An 8,319-nucleotide genomic window follows, 5' to 3' on the forward strand; every position below is an offset into this window, starting at 1 on the left:
GGCAAATAACAGTAAAAAGACTAAAATAGTGTTGCTTGTAAAAAAATATTCCAATAATCTTTGTTTTATTGATCATATTTTTTTCAGTATACTGGAACATGTTGTATTTCTTATTGAACAATGCTGCAGGGTTGGCATGGATAAATTATGCGGCTACTGTTTTGCTTTTTGCTGATTTAATTTACCGTTGTTGTTGATGTATTTTATTATTTTTACATTTACATGTGTTGATTGTCACCGTTATTGAAGTTTAGGGTTGTGGGGCGGCAGTGGCTCAGTGGTTAATGTAGGTTGTCTAAAAACCGGAAGGTTGGTGGTTCAATCCCCGGTTCCACCTGACTAAGTGTCACCTAAACACCTAACCCCAGCTGCTCCCGGCGAGCTGGGTGGTGCCTTGCATGGCTGACACCGCCGTCGGTGTATGAATGGGTGAATGTGAGGCAATATGTGAAGCGCTTTGGATGGCCACGGGTCTGTTGAAAGCGCTATATAAATGCAGTCCATTTACCACAAGATTATTTCTCTTTCAAAGGCAAGAATTGCAGGGTTCAAATATTGAGTGCCATGTGAAACTGGGTAGTCGGAGCAAAAAAAAAAATTTGCATTTGTTTTGCAAGAAATTTGTAGTTGCCTTGAAAATGTATTGACTGAAAATACATTAAGGGTGCGTTCACACTTGTAGTTTGGTTTGTTTCGTCCGGACCAAAAACATATAACATATAGTCCTTGTCTGCTTAGCGTTCACACTGGCATTTTTAACAGCAAACCTAAGGTTACCAAACCAAAGGCATAGGGATACGGTCAAAACCTGATTGGTCGGCTTTTATGACGTATATTTTGCGACAGAGCTGCTTACGAACATTCAAAACAATGCTGTGTGCTGGATTAAACGCAATAATTTTATGCTTGTATATTTGGTTTCATTTTTACCAGCTGAGAACACACGAAGAGCTCATAAAATGTTCAAAACATTCAAAACAGCAGCAGGATTTCCTCCGGTGTGTGCAGAAACGCAGATCGGCATATATTGATGAGGCACTTTACCTCCTCGTTGCTCCACGTTTGCCCTCTACTCATTTTGGATACACCGATCTTTCCATGTCGTCAAATCAGCTGACTTGTAGCGTCGCATCTTGTGACATCACGTCCTGTTTTTGGTTAGTTTACATGTCTTTGGGCCGTGTTGCGTTCATATATCAATCGAACCGCACCAGAGTTGGTTTGGAAGCAGACCGAGACCTATCTCTTTAGCGGTCTCGGTCCGCTTGTTTGGTGCGCACCAGGGTTCGGATAGCAGCGTTCACATATGTTCAAATGAACCGCACTAACTGAGCAATTGCACCAGGGTTCGTTTTAATCGAACCAAAGTGTGAACTATTTGGTAGTGTTTACCATAGGCTGAGTTTCACTTTTGTGCTTGGGGGCACCTTGGGGTATAATTTATATTATCATAAATAATAACAATAAAGGAATTGAATAATTGAAGGATTAACAGGGATTTAAGGGAATAAATAAATAAGAATGGTAAAATACGTTTTAGGTTTAATTGTAGTATAGGCTAAGGCCCCGATCAGACAGAACGCATTTTTCAGGTTTGAAAACGTGAGGCGCATCGCACTGCCTTTTGTGATTGACATTTTTCAATTAAGAAAATAGCAGTGCGCCACTGTTTTTTTTTTATGTATCTAGGCTACCCCCGAATCAGCTGTGCTGTCAGTCTAATCAAGATAACCGTCACCACAACGGAAGGCCCGCCTCTCCATTCATTTGATTGGACAATGCGGATGACGTGATGAAACTTGATGACGTCGGGCGCGAGTTGATTTTTTTTTTCAACTTTATGCATTCAGATCACTCCTTCAAACTCCCGGGGTGCATAAGCAGTGCGCATACTGCTCTCTGCCAACAGAAATCTATAAAAAAAAAGGCGTCTCTCACTGAAAAACGCGTTCTGTCTGATCGGGGCCTAATGAAGTAATCAATTTAAACTATTTGCAAAAACTCCATGACACAAATATGTGTCATGTAGAGGTGAAGTGTCTAAGTCACATCATCTAGCTACTGGAGTTCCCCAGGGCTCAGTGCTTGGACCACTTCTCTTCTCCTTCTACATGTCATCACTAGGATCTGTCATTCAGAAACATGGCTTTTCCTATCACTGCTATGCTGACGACACTCAACTCTGACACTCAAACCGTTGGTGTGCGTATAGCTGCCTGCCTAACAGACATTTCTGCCTGGATGAAGGAACATCACCTGCAACTCAACCTTGCAAAGACAGAACTGCTTGTGGTCTCAGCCAACCCAGCACTTCACCACAATCTCTCCATTCAGATAGGATCATCAACCATAACTCCGTCCAGGACAGCCAGGAACCTTGGAGTTGTGATTGATGATCAGCTAAAATTCACTGACCACATTACTACAACAACCCGGTCCTGCAGATTTGCGCTATACAACATTAGAAAGATTAGACCCTTCCCATCAGAGCAGGCTGCACAACTCCTGGTCCAAGCTCTTGTTCTCTCCAGACTGGACTACTGTAATGCTCTTCTAGCGGGCCTTCCGGCATGCACTATCAAACCCTTGCAACTGATCCAGAACGCAGCGGCGAGGGTGATCTTTAACGAGCCGAAGAGAGCGCACGTCACGCCTCTCTTCATCAGTCTGCACTGGCTGCCAATCAAATTCAAGGCACTGGTGCTCGCCTACAAAGCAACCACTGGCTCTGCACCATTATACACCCTCCAGGAGCTTACATTCTGTAAATGAACAACGCCTTGTGGTGCCATCCCAAAGAGGCATGAAATCACTCTCACGGACCTTTTCCTGGACCGTTCCCACCTGGTGGAATGACCTGCCTATCTCAATTCGAGTGGCCGAGTCTGTAGCCATTTTCAAGAAACATCTAAAAGCACATCTTTTCCAGCAGCACCTGACCAATCAAGAATAGCACTTATCACTCTATTCATTTTCTGTTTGTCTATTTAATAAAAAAAATACATAAAAAAAATCCTATGTGTTTTGTTCAAGATTAATTGAGACTTGTTACAGCACTTGCATATTGTTGCCCTTGACTAGTTGCTTCTATTGCACTCATTTGTAAGTCGCTTTGGATAAAAGCGTCTGCTAAATGACTAAATGTAAATTTGCAAATAATATTTTATTTTAAAATGTGCACAAATTCACTCTTATTCGTATATCTAGAAAATGCAAACTTTGTTTTTTGCCTTGTTGTCACATTCATTTATGAATTAGGCTACGTGAATCATGATTTTTTTCAATTCAAAACGCTGAAATTTCATAAAAAGTTGAGTAGATCACTAGAAACTAGGGGTGTCGAAATTAATAGTTTCTACGTTACATCGCGATGCAGACGAGAACGATTCGGTATCGGTTCAGTGATAGACCATAACCGATTCTAATGTACTGATTCTTTTCTGACGTCATTTGTCACGTACGTGCTTTGTCGCGGTAGCATAAAATGGCAGAGGGAGGCGAGACGCGAGTGCGAGTAATAAGGAATTTGACAATTCGATTCGATTTCGATTCTTGAGGCTTCGATTCGATTTCGATTCGATATTGATTTATTAGCTTCAATATCAATTCAATAATAAGTAAATACACAAGTAATGAAGTACCTGAGTATATTTTTAAATAATGTGTGCTGTATTACCAATGTTTAAGAACAAATTGACCCCAGCATGTTTCCTGTCATGGTTTATTTAGCAGGAAATTTGCAGTGAAAGGTTTTGTCGAGTTGTGTCTGTTTAGAATCATCCGGCTTGGCCACGCTGGATTGTTTTTGTTGCATTAAATCTGCATGGTGTCGAGCTAGGTGGTTGCGCAAGTTAGTTGTGTTGTTACAATATTTAAGAACGGTGTGGCAATGTTTACAGACCACTTTGGTTTTATCCACCTCTTCATTTGTTCCCGGCTTACAGTGGAATCCAAAATGAGCCCAAACGTCGGCTTTTAACGTTGGCGGTGCAGGCTTGAATGGAGCGCAGCTATTGTCTGCCATCTTGCTTTTTTTGTAAAGCGCATCTTGTACAACGCTGTACAACCGCGCTGAACGCTCTCACTAGAGTGTTTACCCACAGCGCCGCCACTGGCCGGTGGGCTGAATCGATTCATAGGATTTGATGAATCGATATTGAATTGAGAAACAAATAATTGCAATGCATTGATGAATCGATATTTTTACCCAGCCCTAATTAAAATGCTCCAACTACTTTAAAAGCAGACATCTGGACAAATTTTCGGCTTTTATGAACAACCTGGTTAGAACAACCTGGAGAACACACGTGCTGTGTGTAAATCAAAGCTATCTGATTTATCAAAACGATTTCATTTACACTTGGGACACTATCTCCGCGAAACGGATATAAATCCGATCTTCAATTCCTGCACTATATGCAGATTTATTGGAGTTCACATCACCGAAAACAACAGAAATGAGCTGCATTTTATTGATCATCAGCTAATTTCAAAATCAACAGCACTGGTAAGATCATCGTCTGCGGCGATGTGTGCTTCAGTAGCGCTGTCATATCAGGCTATAACATGTCATATAGCCCATAACACGCTCTCACACACATGTAAAAAAAAAAAATTGCATTGTTGCGAGGAGTAAAATTTTGTGGTTGTGCATTTCGATCCATCGTGATATCAAATTGAGCCGAATCGATGGCATGATAATCGTAATCGAACAGAATCGTGAGACCAGTGTAGGTTCACACCCTTACTAGATACTATAGTCCATATTGCTGTCAGTAGCTGAACATCATAAAACAGTTGTCTAAGACTCGCATCTACTTACATCTTTCCACAAACTCTCGTTGCGTGTGACAGTGACAGTAAGACCCGCCTTCTTTGATTTGATTGGTCATCTCGATCATTTTGACATTGACGAGCGCTGTTAGACCACTGAGGTGGAGCAGCCTAAACAACTTATCAGCCGAAAAATGTTTTGTCATCCTAAAAACTAATCAGCTTTGCTCATTCTACAAGGATAAGATAAGACAAATAAAATGAGAAAATATTCATTACATAATTGTTTTGAAAAAAAAAATTTATTCATCACTGGCTCTCGTCAACTGTTACCGACCTTCTTCAAAATATCTTTGTTTTTGTTCAACAGAAGAAAGAAATTCATACATGAGGGTGAGTAAGTGATGCCAGAATTGGGTGAACTGTCCCTTTAATGCATCATGTTGCATTGATTTATACATTTCTCAACATTTTTTTTACAGATTGCTGACTGGCCCGAGTCAAGAGTCCACTGCCAAGGATCAATATAAAAGCAACACACATGATTTGAGGTATCCTTCATGTCTGTAGCATAAATGTTGTTGGAAGACGCACCAGAGCTTAATACTAATGGGGTTAGTGGTTTTGTCCAAATTCCACTACGTATGAGTAATAGCAATATTGATGCTTGCCTTATTATCAAACACCACTAATAGTAAAGCATATACAGCGAAGAGAAAGAGCACAACACACTGTCCTACATATTTGGCAATCGTAGAGCTACAGCTACAACAACAACAACAAAAACCTCACAAAATACTCCAGACCACAAACTGCAATCAACTTTTGGACTGATTTAAATTAGATAATTAATCCGGCGTCTGTAGACTTGTAGATAGCCATTACACAAGGCTGTGAACAAGGACTTACGAAAAACAAGTCATTATTTCATTGACCTCGGAGAGGTGGGGCAGTTCTGTGTTTTCCAAAACGTCTCATTAGGTTTTCCTTTGAAGCATCCTCTGGAAACAGGATTAGCCCACACGGTCCACCCCGACATGGAGTCAGGGGTCGAATGCGCACTCTGGGGCCCCTGGGATTGGTGTTATTACAAGGAGAGGGGTTAATTATCTAGATAGCAATGAACCTTCTCTTTTTTTCCCAAAGACCACAAGACTGCCCGATCCATTCCTTCTTTCCATTCATCCACAACCCATCCCATACGAGTCACACACATACACAAGGATGAATTCACAATCCCTGCCCCCATCCCATGCACCGATCACCCCAGAGTTGCTGTTTACATTTGAGTGGGTCTCACTGAACTATGTAGTGCAGAAAAGCCCTTTTACAAACAGCTCATCAGCCCATCTTTCTGCATGGATTAAAATACCGTGTAACCATGCTTGTATGCGGCTGCACCAAACCCGTCACGGGTAACAGGACAGATCGAATGCTCACGGCGGTCAGCGTGGGAGACCAACAGACAGAATTAACTTGAATTGCATGCTTCATTGGTATTGTGTCAATGTGAACAATGTTGTAGTTCTGATTTGCGTAGGCCATGGAAGCAATCTAGCGAGTAGGCCCGATGTGTGTCAAATGTCTATCAACATTTCTTTTCTTTTTATTTTTTATTTCATTTTTAATTGTTGTTTTTTTATTTATTTTTTTATTTACTTTTATTTTATTTTATCTTATTTTCTTTTTTTTTTCTTTTACTTTATTTTTCTTTTCTTTCATAATTGTATTTATTCTTTTTCATTTTCTTTTATTTTGTTTTGTTTTCTTTTTTGTTTTCTTTTATTATATTCTTTTCTCTTTTACTTTTCTTTTTTTATCTTATTTTTTATTTTACTTTATTTTTATTTCCTTTCATAATTTAATTACATTTTTATTGTATATTTTATTTTATTTATTTAATATGTTTTTTTTTATTTATTTTATTTATTTTATTTATTTTATTTATTTTATTTATTTTATTTATTTATTTATTTATTTATTTATTTTATTTTTTTATTTATTTTATTTATTTTATTTATTTATTTTATTTTATTTTATTTTATTTATTTTATTTTATTTTATTTTATTTATTTTATTTTATTTTATTTTATTTTATTTTATTTTATTTTATTTTATTTTATTTTATTTATTTTATTTTATTTTATTTTATTTTATTTTATTTTATTTTATTTTATTTTATTTTATTTTATTTTATTTTATTTTATTTTATTTTATTTATTTTATTTTATTTTATTTTATTTATTTTATTTTATTTATTTTGCCCCGTTGGTCCTGATCTATTTCACAAATGCATGGTACAGCCTAGGAACAGTAGGCTATGCAAACCAGATCTACCTCTGCTCTCTATTGATGTATTGGTTATTTAAGTCAAATGACAACTAGCCTATAGATTACTTTGAGAATGTATCTTATACAGGGAAAGCGATTTAATGCGGGGGGAAACAAATGCAGATTGCCACAGTTACCATAGTTTATTCCTATGTGTGGAAAGTTAAGAATTTCCAAAAGATTATATTTTTTTTATTTAAGACTGTGTATTTTTACACAGAAAAATATGGCAAAAAAATATTGATACGCAAGTTAATTTATTCTGATGACATTGTTTCCCCCAACAGAAGTGATGTGTTGCTGATTACTGGAATAATTGTATGTATTGTTTCTCATTTTTCCCAGCCTGACCTTTTCAAAAAGCTTTCAAAAGGCCCATGCATGTTTGTACATGGCTTGAGTGGTGGAATGCAATTTACTATATAATTTACTTCAATGTCTCTGTGGATTTTATGATTGAATATTTAGAATGCAAGATGTTTGAGGAGCTTCAGCCATTGAGTACTTCAAGGCAGTTTTTGAAGAATATTTCGCTGCTTATGATGGGTAAATCAACACCGACCTCTTTCACTCCATAACAGGCAAGTGCTATTCTGTTGCTTCTCTCCAGAGACATTTGCGCTTTCAGATTCAGGCACAATAATGCTGTTTGGTACAAATAATACAAATAGTAAAAAGCATAATTTGAGACCGTTTGTAAATTGAGAAAATGTTTGCAATAATTTCATTCATCGTCTACGTGCTAATCTCAAGGTAAGAAGCATGGACACAGATGGAGGTAGAGGAGAAACTGAAGTGGATTGTAGTGAAAGTCCCCCCTCCTTCACAGGTCCAAACTTCAGCGGCTTAGAAGCTCTCTGGGAAACTCTGACCATTGAAAAGACCATCTGGTCAAGTTCACTGCTGGCTAATTAGCAGTGAGACATTCAAAGGTTTTTTTTCACCTCTGTAGACAGCAGACTGCAGCTGTAGAAGGGACAATTTAGAGAAGAGGCGCACATATGACAATCTGGGAATGCTGTTTTTATGTGAATTTTAACAACATAGGATTTGTGTTATTTGACTCCAACAATACGCATGTAGAATTATGTGTTCATTGTGTTGCGTAAAGGTTGTAATATCAAACAAAGTGCAATATTACAGTCAACTGCTAAGCTAATGTATTGCCAACATTGGTGAAAAGTGAAAATGTGCCTAACATTTTAACATATTAGC

The sequence above is a fragment of the Gobio gobio genome (assembly GCF_949357685.1).
Source record: "Gobio gobio genome assembly, chromosome: 19".
Classification (NCBI taxonomy): Eukaryota; Metazoa; Chordata; class Actinopteri; order Cypriniformes; family Gobionidae; genus Gobio; species Gobio gobio.